This window comes from Dermacentor albipictus, chromosome 1 (assembly GCF_038994185.2).
Source record: "Dermacentor albipictus isolate Rhodes 1998 colony chromosome 1, USDA_Dalb.pri_finalv2, whole genome shotgun sequence".
In the NCBI taxonomy this organism is placed as follows: domain Eukaryota; kingdom Metazoa; phylum Arthropoda; class Arachnida; order Ixodida; family Ixodidae; genus Dermacentor; species Dermacentor albipictus.
The window spans coordinates 59,025,515-59,039,883 of NC_091821.1; positions in this window are offsets into that span (position 1 = coordinate 59,025,515).

Here is a 14,369-nt window from a genome sequence, read left to right on the forward strand (position 1 = left end):
CTGCCCTTTCAGCAAAAATAGATTCACGACACCCAGCGGTAATGAGTGGTCTCGCCGAATTATAGGAAAAGCAAGCTCAATTAACTAGTCAAGTGTCCGATTTAACCACTAAATTAACGACAGTTAAATCGCTTGTTGAATCACTTGAGCTTAACCCGTCGTCAGCTTACATACCTGTAGTTGTAGCTCTAGCCGTTAAAACTGAAAATGCCTCTCTCCTGACACGTCTCGATTATCTAGAAGATCGCTCTCGCCGTGATAACTTAATATTTTATGGTATTTCTGATACTCCGTCAGAAACATGGGCGCAGTCCGAAAAATTGGTATGTGAACTTTTATCTCATCATCTTAAGTTTCAGGTCCCCGAGAATATGGTATGTAGAGCCCACCGACTTGGCTCGTATACTGTTAAGAAGACCTGCCCCGATTATAATGAAATTTTCTTCCTCAAAACTAAAGGATAAAACATCTGGCACTAAAACCTAATCTGAAACCCACCTGGGTATCCGTGGGTGAAGATTTTTGCCGAGCAAAGCACCAGTCTAGGAAAAAGCTACTTGATTTTGCTAAGGCATCGGGCCAGACATACTCAATACAGCTAAGCAAGTTATTTTTGGACAAGAAGTGCTACGTTTACTGTTCTACCACTGACAATGTATATGCGAAGTCGACATGCCACGTGCAGCACGCTCTTCAGTTCAGTCGCGTCAAGCTATCGAAGGAAATGGTTCTACATAGCTAGCGCATGCGCAATGTAATAACGATAATAACGTGCGAAGTCTGCTAAATAAACGTGCTGCAGTGTCCTCACTGATTGATTCATGCGCTGCTGACATCGTAGGTCTCACCGAAACGTGGCTCTGTGCTCGGAAAAAATAGCGAATTTTTTATTGTGAGAAATTGTATTCATGTTATCGCTGCGATCGTGGTGTGGGGTCAGGTGGAGGTGTCTTGATTGCAGTTACTGAAACGCTCACTTCGAACTCAGTTTCCATAGAAACACCACTTGAACTTGTTTGCGTGCGTGTTGTACTCGACAACAAAGATGTCATTTTTTGCACATAATAATAATATTTTGGGTTTTACGTGCCAAAACCACTTTCTGATTATGAGGCACGCCGTAGTGGAGGACTCCGGAAATTTTGACCACCTGGGGTTCTTTAACGTGCACCCAAATCTAAGCACACGGGTGTTTTCGCATTTCGCCCCCATCGAAATGCGGCCGCCGTGGCCGGGATTCGATCCCGCGACCTCGTGCTCAGCAGCCCAACACCATAGCCACTGAGCAACCACGGCGGGTTTATTGCACATGCTGTCGCCCTCTATCTGCTTCGACAACATTTTGCGATGACCTTCATGACGCATTGAACAAATTAGTTGTTAGATACCCTAACGCGCCCCTTTTTCTTCTTGGTGACTTCAACTTTCCCGATATCATTTGGCATAACCACACGGCAACGTCCCAGTCTTCTCAGAGTACCCAGTTTATAACACTTGTTTGGACTTCCACTTTACCCAGCTTGTACTGAAACCAACGCGCGTGTCTGCCTCTTCATCTAACATACCAGACCTGATTCTCACTACGAACCCTGACACAATTTCCCCAATTCTTTACTTAAGAGGCTTAAGTGATCACCTTGCACTCACATTTCATATCAACACACGGGCTCCTGTTAAGATAACTACGAAGGGGATCCGCGAGAACAGCAAAGCCGACTTGGCTTCCATTACCACTGAAATGGAAAATTTCGGAGCTTCTTACATCGCTAATTGCGATCGGCACTGTGTTGAGAAAAACTGGTGCATTTTCAAAAATAAATTGCTGTCACTAATCGAACGTTTCGTACGGCAAAGAACAGTCGCTTGCAAGCCACAGCCCCCTTGGTTCAACCCCATTTTAAAGCGACTACGTATGAAAAAAAAAAATGGTTGTGTCGTCGCGCAAAAGCTTCACGCAGTGACGTTATTTGGTCCGCTTACTACCGCACTGAAAGTGACTACAACGTAGCCGCCGCTAGTGCGAAACAGCATTTTTTTTCTATTACACTTCCGTCTATCTTGCAAACTAATCATCGTAAATTGTGGACCATAGTTAACGGTACTCCAAGCAAAATATTCCAATTAACATACCCCAATGATGAACCTGTTGCTCCTGAAGAATGCTATAATGTATTTAATTATGTGTTTTCTTCCCATGTTACCGCAATGCCACATAGATTACCGCTTGTATCAAATTCTGGTTTTTCGCCCATGGATTCAATCTCTATTGACTGGGTTGGTGTTAGCTACCTAATTAACAATCAAAAAATGTCCTCCTCTGCCAGCCCTGACTGCCTGAATTCAAAAATTTTGAAGTGTACTATTTTCTGCTGTTATATTGTCCACATTTTCACTCAGCCATTACAGCAGTCTGTTCTTCCACATGACTGGTGCGTGGGAAAGGTTATTCCAGTTCACAAATCAGATAACACACACTTACCCAGCAATTACAGGCCTATCTCACTAACAAGCATTTCATGTAAAATTCTCGAGCATACAATATATTCACATTTGGCTCAGTTTTTAGAATCAAACTCCTTTTTCAACTCCTGTCAACATCGTTTCCGTAAGTTCTTTTTCTGCGAAACATAGCTCTTATCATTCACTAAAGATCTCTTTGCAATTTCTCATCTAGGTACCGACATTGACTGCGTATTTCTTGATTTTGCCAAAGCCTGTGACTCTGTGACCCATGATTTACTTCTGCTTAAGCTGACTGAATTTAACTTGGACGTAAATGTACTCGAGTGGGATAAAAATTTTCTTTCTAACAGGACGCAGTTTGTAAACGCTAATAACTGTAATTATCGGTTTTCTAGCGTAGCAGCAAGTATTCCTCAAGGCTCAGTCCTGGGACCACTTCTCTTTCTAATCTATATTAACGATCTTCCGAACTGCGTTCTTTCCTCTTCCATAAAGCTTTTCGCGGATGACTGTGTTCTTTACCGTAAAATTACTAATCCTTCAGATTCCCAAGAGCTGCAGGACGACCTTAACTACGTAACTGAGTGGTGTTCTAATTGGTGCATGCAACTAAATTCACATAAATACAGGGCCATGCGTATATCTTGTAACACTGCCACGCACGCGTACTTTTATTATTGGTGCACCTGTGACGTCAGTTACCTCTTACAAGCATATCGGCCTTCACATATCAAATAACCTTTCTTGGCACTCCCATATTGACTGTGTTACTAAAAACGCTAACCGCATGCTTGGTTACTTGCGCCGTAATTTTAGCCCTGCCCCTTCTTCCGTGAAGCTAACTCTTTACAACACTTTAGTTCACTCCAAATTGGAGTATGCTTCAGCCATTTGGGATCCGACTCAGTCTTCATTAGTTTCTACTCTTGAAAGTATTCAAAACCGCGGCGCACGCTTTGTCTTATCCAATTATTCTCGCTATGCAAGTATCTCTTCAATGAAACGAACTCGTAACTTACCTGATCTTTCGTCACGCCGCAAATCTTCCCGTCTCTCCCTTTTCCACAAAGTTTTTCACTTGAACCCCCTTTTAAAAGAAACCCTTCTTGCCCCTCCGTATTATATTTCGGGCAGCACTGATCACAGCCTTAAAATCTGGGCGCCATTGTGCCGTACAAACCCGTACAGTGACTCATTCATCCCTAAGAAAAGCACTGACTGGAATCGCCTTCCCGCATCAATCGCTCTCATCACCGACTCTACCAACTTCAAGACCACTGTTCAGAATGCCTTTTGTTAATATTTTTTGTTAATACTTTTTGTTTGTATTTTTACTGCATTACTTCTTGGTCTGACTCCCCTCCTTTCTGTAACACCTTCGGGCCTTGAAAGTACGTGAAATAAGTAAATAAATAAATATGGTTCTCACTCGTTACCCGAGCATGTAGATGGTGAGAGATACCGTAATTAAACGAGACTAGACCCCATTCTTCATGGTCCAGTTTGAAACAAACACTTTTGCTAAGAAATCTTTTGTCCACGCTGTCGGATAGCAAAAAGAACGGAGCTTCGTTCTACTTGCGTGCAGCTCGTTATTTTACTCTCGAAACTTACAATGGTTCAATTGCCGCGGGCTGGAAAAGGAGGCGCCACACCATGTTGTCGCAGAAGCATACTGTGTGACTTTTGGATTCTGCAAGGAATATCCAGCCATGCTGTACACGGTGGGCAGAAATCGATTATCGATTTTAGGCTACGCCTCGTTGATAGAGCTTTGGTGTACACAAACCGCGATGTTCAGTAAAGACGTTCATGTTTGAGACTCGTCACGGTGCCTGAGTGGCTATTGAATTCTGCTGCTGAGCATGAAGTCGTGGGTTCGTTTCAAGACGGTGGTGGAAGCCATTCGGATGGGGACGGGATGCGAAATAGCTCTTATATCCTGCTTTCGTTCCACGTTAAAGAGCCGCATGTGGTCGAAATTATTTCGAACCTCCCACTACGGCGTCTCTCAAAGCCCGCCGTGCAGCTTCGGGGAGTTAAATCTCAGAATTTATTTTGATTAATGCTTAAACTTCACAGGGTTACTGTGAGAGAAAGCACCCCGTGCAAATTGATGTAAATAAGGCAGAAAAATATGCTTACGAGGTGCGCAGCGCTCAAGTTTTGTTGCGTGCTCACTTGTATTCTACAATCTTGGCAGAAATGTATGTGTTAAAATGCGAGGAACAGGCATTTGCATGAAATCAAAGTGCTGCAGAAGAAAGTAAAATTATGCAGCCAAATCAGTTTTCTGATGGTGCATCTACAGGAACTATATTTAGTATTCCGAGCACCAGATGGTGATGGCCCATGACAGGAAAATGAGCATGGCAACCACTCGTCGCACTGAAAGCTGTAAAAGAGGCAAAGCTAAGCACCAAATTGAATGTGGATACCAATTGGGATGACGATCGTCTCTGTCACAGATGCCTTTCAACTGCGCAGTCTGACTGGAATGACCTTTCGAGGAAGCTGCTGTTTCAACATTTTGGTCTTGCACACTAGTTTTCCCACAAGCTATGTGGCCCTACTATTTGCCACTCGTCAGATTCTACGTCATCACACGCTGCAAACCACGCAGATATCGTATACTGTGGGAACTTAAATCGAAGCCTTTATGCACATTTAACATCTCAGAACAATATGACATCTTAATGTTACTAAAGCAGTATACAACAGCCTCAGACACATTACAAAGGCAGGGGGCAATAGATGATACGAAAATATCCATCATATACGAAAATTTTCCATCAGCCATATCTTAACTTACAGCGTGTTTCAGTGCGGAACCTGTAAAAAATAGTTTGTTAAGCGGAAAACTGGCATTTCACGAACTCTCGGCGTCCCAAAGTATAGAGTAGCCAACTAGGCACGGCCTTGGCTAACCTCTCTATTTACTTCTTCGTTTGTCCCTTGCAAGCTCTTGCTCTTCTTGATAGCACTGTGAATAGCTAATCAGAATGTCAGCGCGAACAGCATTAACTTGAATTTATCAAACGAGTTCAGCAGAGATGCGCAAGCACGAGGAAGTTTCAGAAGGGTTGCCAATTTTTAAAGTTTGGCTCATGTTAAGGGGGACACCTGGTACATGCAATGCCCAAGATACACTCACGTCTACACAGATGGCTCGGGTTTACCAGATTCCTCTACATTTGCGTTCGTCATCCCTCACTCAAGCATACAAAAACCTCGACTTTCTTGTGCAACACCGTCTACTGCAACCGAACTGTTTGCTACCCTGTATGCAGTTGGGTTTGTAACATCGACACAGGGGGTGCACAAAAATGGTTATGTTCAGTGACGCGCGGGCAGTATTTGCGTCTTTAAGCAACTTAAATGTAATATCTATAAACACACCGCTATAGTTGAGTACAACTTAACAAGGCGGGAGAGACCCCGCCTGGATGACCTAAATGCGGCAGCTGATTGCCTCCGCGACTAAAGGAATAGTCCTTCTCGAAAGTCCCATCCAGTTCGAAGCGCGGGCGGCCATGTTCTCCGTCGGCGGGGTCACCGCCCATCCGGCTCATGACGTCAGTCTAGAGTGCACACCCATTGGTGGAAGCTCGTGTGCGTCAGCCTTTGAGGGGCGAATGCAGCTGCCTTCTAAAGTTGTACCCGACTATAGTGTGGGAAGCATTAAAAGAAATGACTAAAGCGTTGTTTTTCAGCGAATATCCTGGCGCTGTAACGTGCCAGGAAATAGTGAGACATGTCTGCAAGTAATAGCAAAAGCCCCTGGTTCGATGGGAATGATGACTTCAGATCTTTATAACAGTGATCATATTACTAAATTTCAAATACCAATAGAGCTCAACAGGAGTCTCGAAACGCTTATTCAGCGTCTGAGACTGGGTACCTATGTACCTAATAGGAGTTCTACTTCGTATTAGCCGTGCTGCGAACCCTTACTGCCAATGCGGTAGTGCGATGAAGGTGTCCGACATTTATTTTTAGTATGCCACGAAACTCATGAGGTTTGATCGAAGGCCATTGAGCCTCAAGAACCTGCTTGGACCGTGGTCAACAACTACTCACCAAAAACGTGCGCTGGATACTCTTTAAAAAAGTCTGTTTTCTGGAGTAATAGTAGAGTAAGAAAGAGATCTGATGTTTGCCTGCTAAAAATAACACTGCATGTATGTGCAATGCGTGCGGGGTGATCAGTTCTTAAGTTTTGCGGAATTCGTAAACATTGCCGGTTGCAGATAATTCTAGTCCTTTAGCTGGACAATTCAAAGACGTGAACATTATAATCACGAGAAAAACACATATTCAACAAAAAAACAAAAATTCTCTAATTAACTTCTTAATTAACAACAAACAACCTTACGGCACACAATGCAATTTAGGAATTGTGGCCGGTGAGCTCGCAAGCATTAATACGTTCTTGCGTACCGGTTGGCTTACACTTTATTTACAACCGTGCTGCGCAAGATGCAGAAGAAAAGACAAAAACGACAGGACAGAGCGCACACTACCAACTATAATTTCTGAAGTAAAACACGTTGTGGGGCTAGTTGGTGCATAGCCTTCAATAGATTGTAATTCCTGCAACGACAGGAAGCCTTTATACGGGCAACCTAATCGAGTGCGCCACACGGATGGGCAAAAACTGGACAATCAAACTACCATCACCAACACGAAGTGTGCACACTATCTTTCACTGACGAAAAACAACAATTGATACGACAGGAAAACCTCATCCTCTAGACGATTTAAAAAAATAAAAGAAAGAAAAGGAATCGACAACAAAACCGAAAAGAAACTAGCAAAAACAGATTAAACTACATGTCGGACACTTTGGGGAATGAATATCTGGCGTCATACTGGAAATTTGCTTCAGGTGGATATGTCTGGTAAACTCACCCGCTATAATTCATAAATTGGAATGTAACTAATTAGGACGTCAATTAGTTATTTTTTTTAGTTATTTGAATATGTGTTTCAATTTCTTGTGTTAGTAATGTCCGCCGCTTCGAATAATCGAGCTCAAGGACAAGAATGATGGTATCCCCCAAAGGCAATTGTTTGAAATTCCATAACACTTAGGAATCATCACCCCGTATATCAATATAAGTAGGCCCTGCATGCATTTTTTCTCTCATGTGACTATTTTGTACATCTGTATTGTACTTGTAGTGCTCGTGACATCTATGTTATGTAATTTTATTATTTTATTCTCTTATGGCAGTCTGTGTACGCGCACGGCGTCTGCAGTGTTTGTGACACTTGTATTATGTCATATTATGTTTCCTTTTATAATGTCTTTGTTACCTTTGCGATGTTGCGTGATACATTTCCGTACCACCCACGTGAAAAGCATTTGCCAGAAGCATCTTTTGGTGCCAACATTTCTTTATTTATTCTGGCGAATAACACAAAACGTTGACAGTCACATTATCACATGCTAAAGAGGATGAAGGCGAAAGCCTGCGAAGCTCATGAGATATTAAATTTCGTGACATTCTCATTCGAATGCGTTATTACTTCCTATTACTTGTTTTCTCCGACCAAAGGTAGGGGGTTAGAGTGTCTTAATTAACTATATCTTAATTATCATCATCATCATCAGCAGCCTGGTTACGCCCACTGCAGGGCAAAGGCCTCTCCCATATTTCTCCAACAACCCCGGTCATGTACTAACTGTGGCCATGCCGTCCCTGCAAACTTCTTAATCTCATCCGCCCACCTAACTTTCTGCCGTCCCCTGCTACGCTTCCCTTCCCTTGGGATCCAGTCCGTAACCCTTAATGACCATCGGTTATCTTCCCTCCTCATTACATGTCCTGCCCATGCCCATTTCTTTTTCTTGATTTCAACTAAGATGTCATTAACTCGCGTTTGTTCCCTCACCCAATCTGCTCTTTTCTTATCCCTTAACGTTACACCTATCATTTTTCTTTCCATAGCTCGTTGCGTCGTCCTCAATTTGAGTAGAACCCTTTTCGTAAGCCTCCAGGTTTCTGCCCCGTAGGTGAGTACTGGTAAGACACAGCTATTATACACTTTTCTCTTGAGGGATAATGGCAACCTGCTGTTCATGATCTGAGAATGCCTGCCAAACGCACCCCAGCCCATTTTTATTCTTCTGATTATTTCTGTCTCATGATCCGGATCCGCAGTCACTACCTGCCCTAAGTAGATGTATTCCCTTACGACTTTCAGTGCCTCGCTGCCTATTGTAAACTGCTGTTCTCTTCCGAGACTGTTAAACATTACTTTAGTTTTCTGCAGATTAATTTTTAGACCCACTCTTCTGCTTTGCCTCTCCAGGTCAGTGAGCATGCATTGCAGTTGGTCCCCTGAGTTACTAAGCAAGGCAATATCATCAGCGAATCGCAAGTTACTAAGGTATTCTCCATTAACTTTTATCCCCATTTCTTCCCAATCCAGGTCTCTGAATACCTCCTGTAAAAACGCTGTGAATAGCATTGGAGAGATCGTATCTCCCTGCCTGACGCCTTTCTTTATTGGGATTTTGTTGCTTTCTTTATGGAGGACTAGGGTGGCTGTGGAGCCGCTATAGATATTTTTCAGTATTTTTACATATGGCTCGTCTACACCCTGATTCCGTAATGCCTCCATGACTGCTGAGGTTTCGACAGAATCAAATGCTTTCTCGTAATCAATGAAAGCTATATATAAGGGTTGGTTATATTCCGCACATTTCTCTATCACCTGATTGATAGTGTGAATATGATCTATTGTTGAGTAGCCTTTGCGGAATCCTGCCTGGTCCTTTGCTTGACAGAAGTCTAAGGTGTTCCTGATTCTATTTGCGATTACCTTAGTAAATAGTTTGTAGGCAACGGACAGTAAGCTGATTGGTCTATAATTTTTCAAGTCTTTGGCGTCCCCTTTCTTATGGATTAGGATTATGTTAGCATTTTTCCAAGATTCCGGTACGCTCGACGTTATGAGGCATTGCGTATACAGGGTGGCCAGTTTCTCTAGAACAATCTGCCCACCATCCTTCAACAAATCTGCTGTTACCTGATCCTCCCCAGCTGCCTTCCCCCTTTGCATATCTCCCAATGCTTTCTTTACTTCTTCCGGCGTTACCTGTGGGATTTCGAATTCCTCTAGCCTATTTTCTCTTCCATTATCGTCATGGGTGGCACTGGTACTGTACAAATCTCTATAGAACTCCTCAGCCACTTGTACTATCTCATCCATATTAGTAATGATATTGCCGGCTTTGTCTCTTAACGCATACATCTGGTTCTTGCCAATTCCTAGTTTCTTCTTCACTGTTTTTAGGCTTCCTCCGTTCCTGAGAGCATGTTCAATTCTATCCATATTATACTTCCTTATGTCAGCTGTCTTACGCTTGTTGATTAACTTCGAAAGTTCTGGCAGTTCTATTCTAGCTGTAGGGTTAGAGGCTTTCATACATTGGCGTTTCTTGATCAGATCTTTCGTCTGATTTAACTGTACCGTCTGTAACTGTAACTGTAACTTAACCGTCTGAATTAACTGTACCTTAATTAAGTTCGCCTTAATACCAAAGGTCGTGGGCTCGACTCTCACCAGTGGACTTTGGTTCGTCCATCAAGGGTGGAACCATCAATTTTGGTGTCATTGAATTTTGGTCCCACCAAAGGTCGAGGGTTCGAGTGCCTTAATCACCATCACCCTGATTAACACCAAAAATCGTGGGTTCGACCATCAGTGGTGGCACCATCAATTTTGGTGTCATTGATTTTGGTCCCACCAAAGGGCCCGGGTTCGACTCCCTCTGAATTTTGGTGCTACGAATTTGGTGCCATAACGCCGGACAGCGTAACGCCGGACCTCGGGTTCTTCGTCCCATGAGCCGTCTAAAACTTCCCTCTTAAAAAAATAAGAGGCTATGGAAAAGCTCCAGCGTCCTAGTGCCCATGTCGCCGTCGTTCTCGTCCACACGATGCTTCCTCGCCGTCATCACGCCGCCGTTGCCTTCGTCATGCAATCTCAGTAGTCACATCGGTTATGCTATCGTCGTCGTCGTGATTGTCGTTTTCATCGCGCTACCACAGTCGTCATTCCGTCGTCGTCATACCATTGTCCTCGCATTGATTGCCGTCTTCACCATACATCCATCGTATTCGGCATGCCATCGTCGTCATTGTGATATTCTACTTCATCACGGTTGTCACGTCACCTTGGTCATTCTGTCGCCATCGTGGTGATTGTCGCTTTAGTCACGACGTCGTCTTCGTCATGCCACCATTGTAGTAGGCCATGTCATCGTATGTCGTCGTGATCGCCGTCTTCGTCATGCCATTGTAGTTATGTCACCGTTGTCTTCGCCATGCCATCGTGATCATCGTGATTGTCTTCATCCCGCCATCGTAGTTGTCCCGACATCTTTGTCATGCCATCGTCATCTCCGAAGTCGCCCTCTTTGTCGCACCATCGTAATTATCATGCAATCGTGTCATCATGAATGGGGATTGTCGTCTTCGTCACGCCATCGCACTAGTCATGCCAGTGCACTACACTCTAAAGAAATCCACGCTTCTCTAAGCGTGCATTTGCAGATTTTTTACACGGCTAACGTATGCGTGATATTTCCCCACGCTTACCTATCACTACAACTAGAAGTCATCAGCAACCCGTGTTCACGCTTAGCAGGCGGGTAGGACCCCTGTTCATGCGCTTACTATGGTGCGACCATTCTCCACGCTTTTAGAGACGGTGCCCCAGAAACGGCACCCTATGGGGATGGGGCAGGGAGCACGCCCCATCCCCCTCCTTCCTTCTCTGCATGCGTGGGACGCAACGATGAAGCACCGGTTCTCGTCGGCTTGGTTTGCTTCTCCGAAGCGAGCTTTGCTCACCAAGCTCGTCGCAGTCCTCGTTAACTTGGTCTTCGCCGGCGCAGACAAGGAAGCACCAGGATGCTATGTCAGTGGCAGCAAGCTGGCAAAGTAAAAACTGAATACGATGCACAGAGATTGCGTAAGGCGATCCCGCCGGTGGCATGGAAACTAATTCACTAAGAAGGATCGTTACTAAGCCTTGGCACATTTCAACGATGTCAAGGAATGCAAAACGTAACCATGCACCTCGTTATCTCCTTGCACGACAGAACGAATGCCCTCTCAATTGTGAGTTGCGTCGCCTAGCGTTCGAAGATAGCGAGCCGTGTGCAGAATAGGGACGTCAGGGCAGCAGTTCCCTCATTATAATCCTCATGTTATTGCGCTCTTTTCCCGATTGTTGGGCGAAAATACTTGATCAAGTCATTCTTTACAGGCTTCGTCTTCCTAAGTAAGGTGAATGTTGTAAAGTAGTGAAAGAAATATGACAAACACATTTCTTCCTGGGGCAAACCTTTTATTCTTAGTGTTCAGCCCCAGAAAATAGGATTCAGTGAAACGTTGATGTTTAAAAACAAAACTTACAGAAATAAAACAGTCTTAAATTGCTGAGAAAGCCAAGTCTTTATGCGCGCTTGCTAAGTTGCAACGCTCTGAACAAATTCATTAGTCTTGTACGTGCCCATGATATTTCTTTGCTTTATCCTGACTATATAATTTATGAGCGGTATATAATTGAAAGAAACGATAAATAAATAAGTATCTAAAAGTAAATATGAAAATTTCGATAAATTTAATTCATGGCAATAGAGCGAAAAGAACCTAGAGCAACAAAATTTGCATACGTGCTTCGAGACGCTGCCTTTTTCACCAGTGCTAATAACTGACTCAGTAGGTGTAACATGACATGGAAGGCAACTTAAATGGCTAACCGGTTAGTTTTCACACCAAGGTGTGACTGCGTCTTCTCTTTGGGAATCGTTGGAATGTGCACTTCTGTTGCTATTTTGGCTTTCCATGTTATGGTCACTGGTCGAAGGTCCTTCATCAGCCGAGCCTTGAATGACATCGGTAGAGCCTGTGCCTGTACAATAAATCAAATATTGCAGTTACTCGGCAATGTACAAAATATTAATGTGGCAAAATAATGCACTTATAAAAAACCCGTACTTTTGCTAAGTTTGAATCATTTCCAGTAAGCAATACTGCAAAATCAGGTGTACGTAATCATAAATCGCATGACGATTTCCCACACAGGAAACTGTCCTGGTAACACATTGTAATTACATTCAAAATATTACGTAGATACAGTGCATTGTGAGATTCAGGGATATATAAAGCATTTGTAAAGAAGACAAAGGCATTAACGACAAGTTAAAACTGCATTTCTGTGCCATAATTTTCTATATGTTTGTTTTTTCACGTTTTAAATATTTCAGTACAATAAAAATGGCTGTGGCTTAGCTAAGGTTAAGCCCAGGATGCGAAGCATACTAGCCTTTATTTTAGTTGTTGAAGCACTGTTTAGCCTGGTGAACTGCTGTTGCTTGGCTATATTTGGTTCGGCTAGACGAAGAAACAACTGATGCGTTACTCTGCTTCGCCTTCAAGAGTGGAACGCGACAGCGTTCCCGTCGACCCGCCAGCGACTACGCGCCCCGCATTGGACGCGGTGAGTGTCGAGCAACGCAGCGTTCGGCGCGGCAACGAAATGTGCGCCTGAGCAAGCGACGCACGCCTGAGCCTTAGAAACAGCTCGTTTCTAAGGCAACACCGCATTGACTAGAGGCGCTTTTGTACCGCTTTGAAGCATCGTACTCGTGGCTCAGTGGTAGCGTCTCCGTCTCACACTCCGGAGACCCTCGATTCCCACCCAGCCCATCTTGCGGGAGTTGAGCGACGGTGCGAGTTGGAGCCCCGTTTCTCCTTTGTCGTGACGTCACGGTGTCACGTGGTATGGCATGGGGTCAAAGGTCATTGAAGGCGACACCGCCGCACATGAGGAGCTGGGTTGAGCTCTCGTAATATGCTTCGCATAAAAGTGACTGTCGTGGTGCAGGGGTAACACTTGGCTCAAATCGCTCGGCTCAGGGACGGCACTACAATCATAGAAGCTGCACTGCTGTAAACTTGAATATCAGTTTCCCCTTTTACTTCTGCAGCACATTTTTTGTTCGTATGCTTTACCAAAAAGCCTGACTCGGGTCATCCTGCCAAGGGTAGCGGAGTGATCCGGCATGCAGCGCGGGTGGGGTTGGGAGGAGAGGGAGGGGAGTAAATGCCACTTTCGCGGCCGCAGACAAATTAATTATGATAGGTTCTTTTATTTAATGTGATTATGCAACGTTCTTGTTTCTTGTAAAATATCTCTTTGGAGGTTATACTGAAGATCATGTTCGTGACTGGGCGGAGCATACGCAGAGCAGGCCCAGGTGGCACATACTGTAAAGATCGCCTCTCATCATTCCCTACACATGTCGCCTTCTACCAGACTCGGGAATCGTGCTACAAATACGGCAAAACATGCAGCAGGCACAAAACTCGTGCTTGTGGCTAAGGATATATATATATATATATATATATATATATATATATATATATCCTTAGCCACAAGCACGAGTTTTGTGCCTGCTGCATGTTTTGCAGTATTTGTAGCACGATTCCCGAGTCTAGTAGAAGGCGACATGTGTAGGGAATGATGAGAGGCGATCTTTACAGTATGTGCCACCTGGGCCTGCTCTGCGTATGCTGCGTATGGATATATATATATATATATATATATATATATATATATATATATATATATATATATATATATATAGTTATGGCTTGAGGAAATCACGCTGGCCCCGGTAGTAACATGAAAAAAAACTGCGACGTGCGTTGAATAACCACAGTCTATTGCACTGACGTTTCCGCTGGTGGACCAGCCTTTGTCAGTCACTTATAAAACTTTGACACAGGCGGGTCCACCAGGAAACGTCAGTGCAATATAATGTGCTTATGCAACGTACGTCGTAGTGTTCTCTTCTTCAGTATATATATATATATATATAT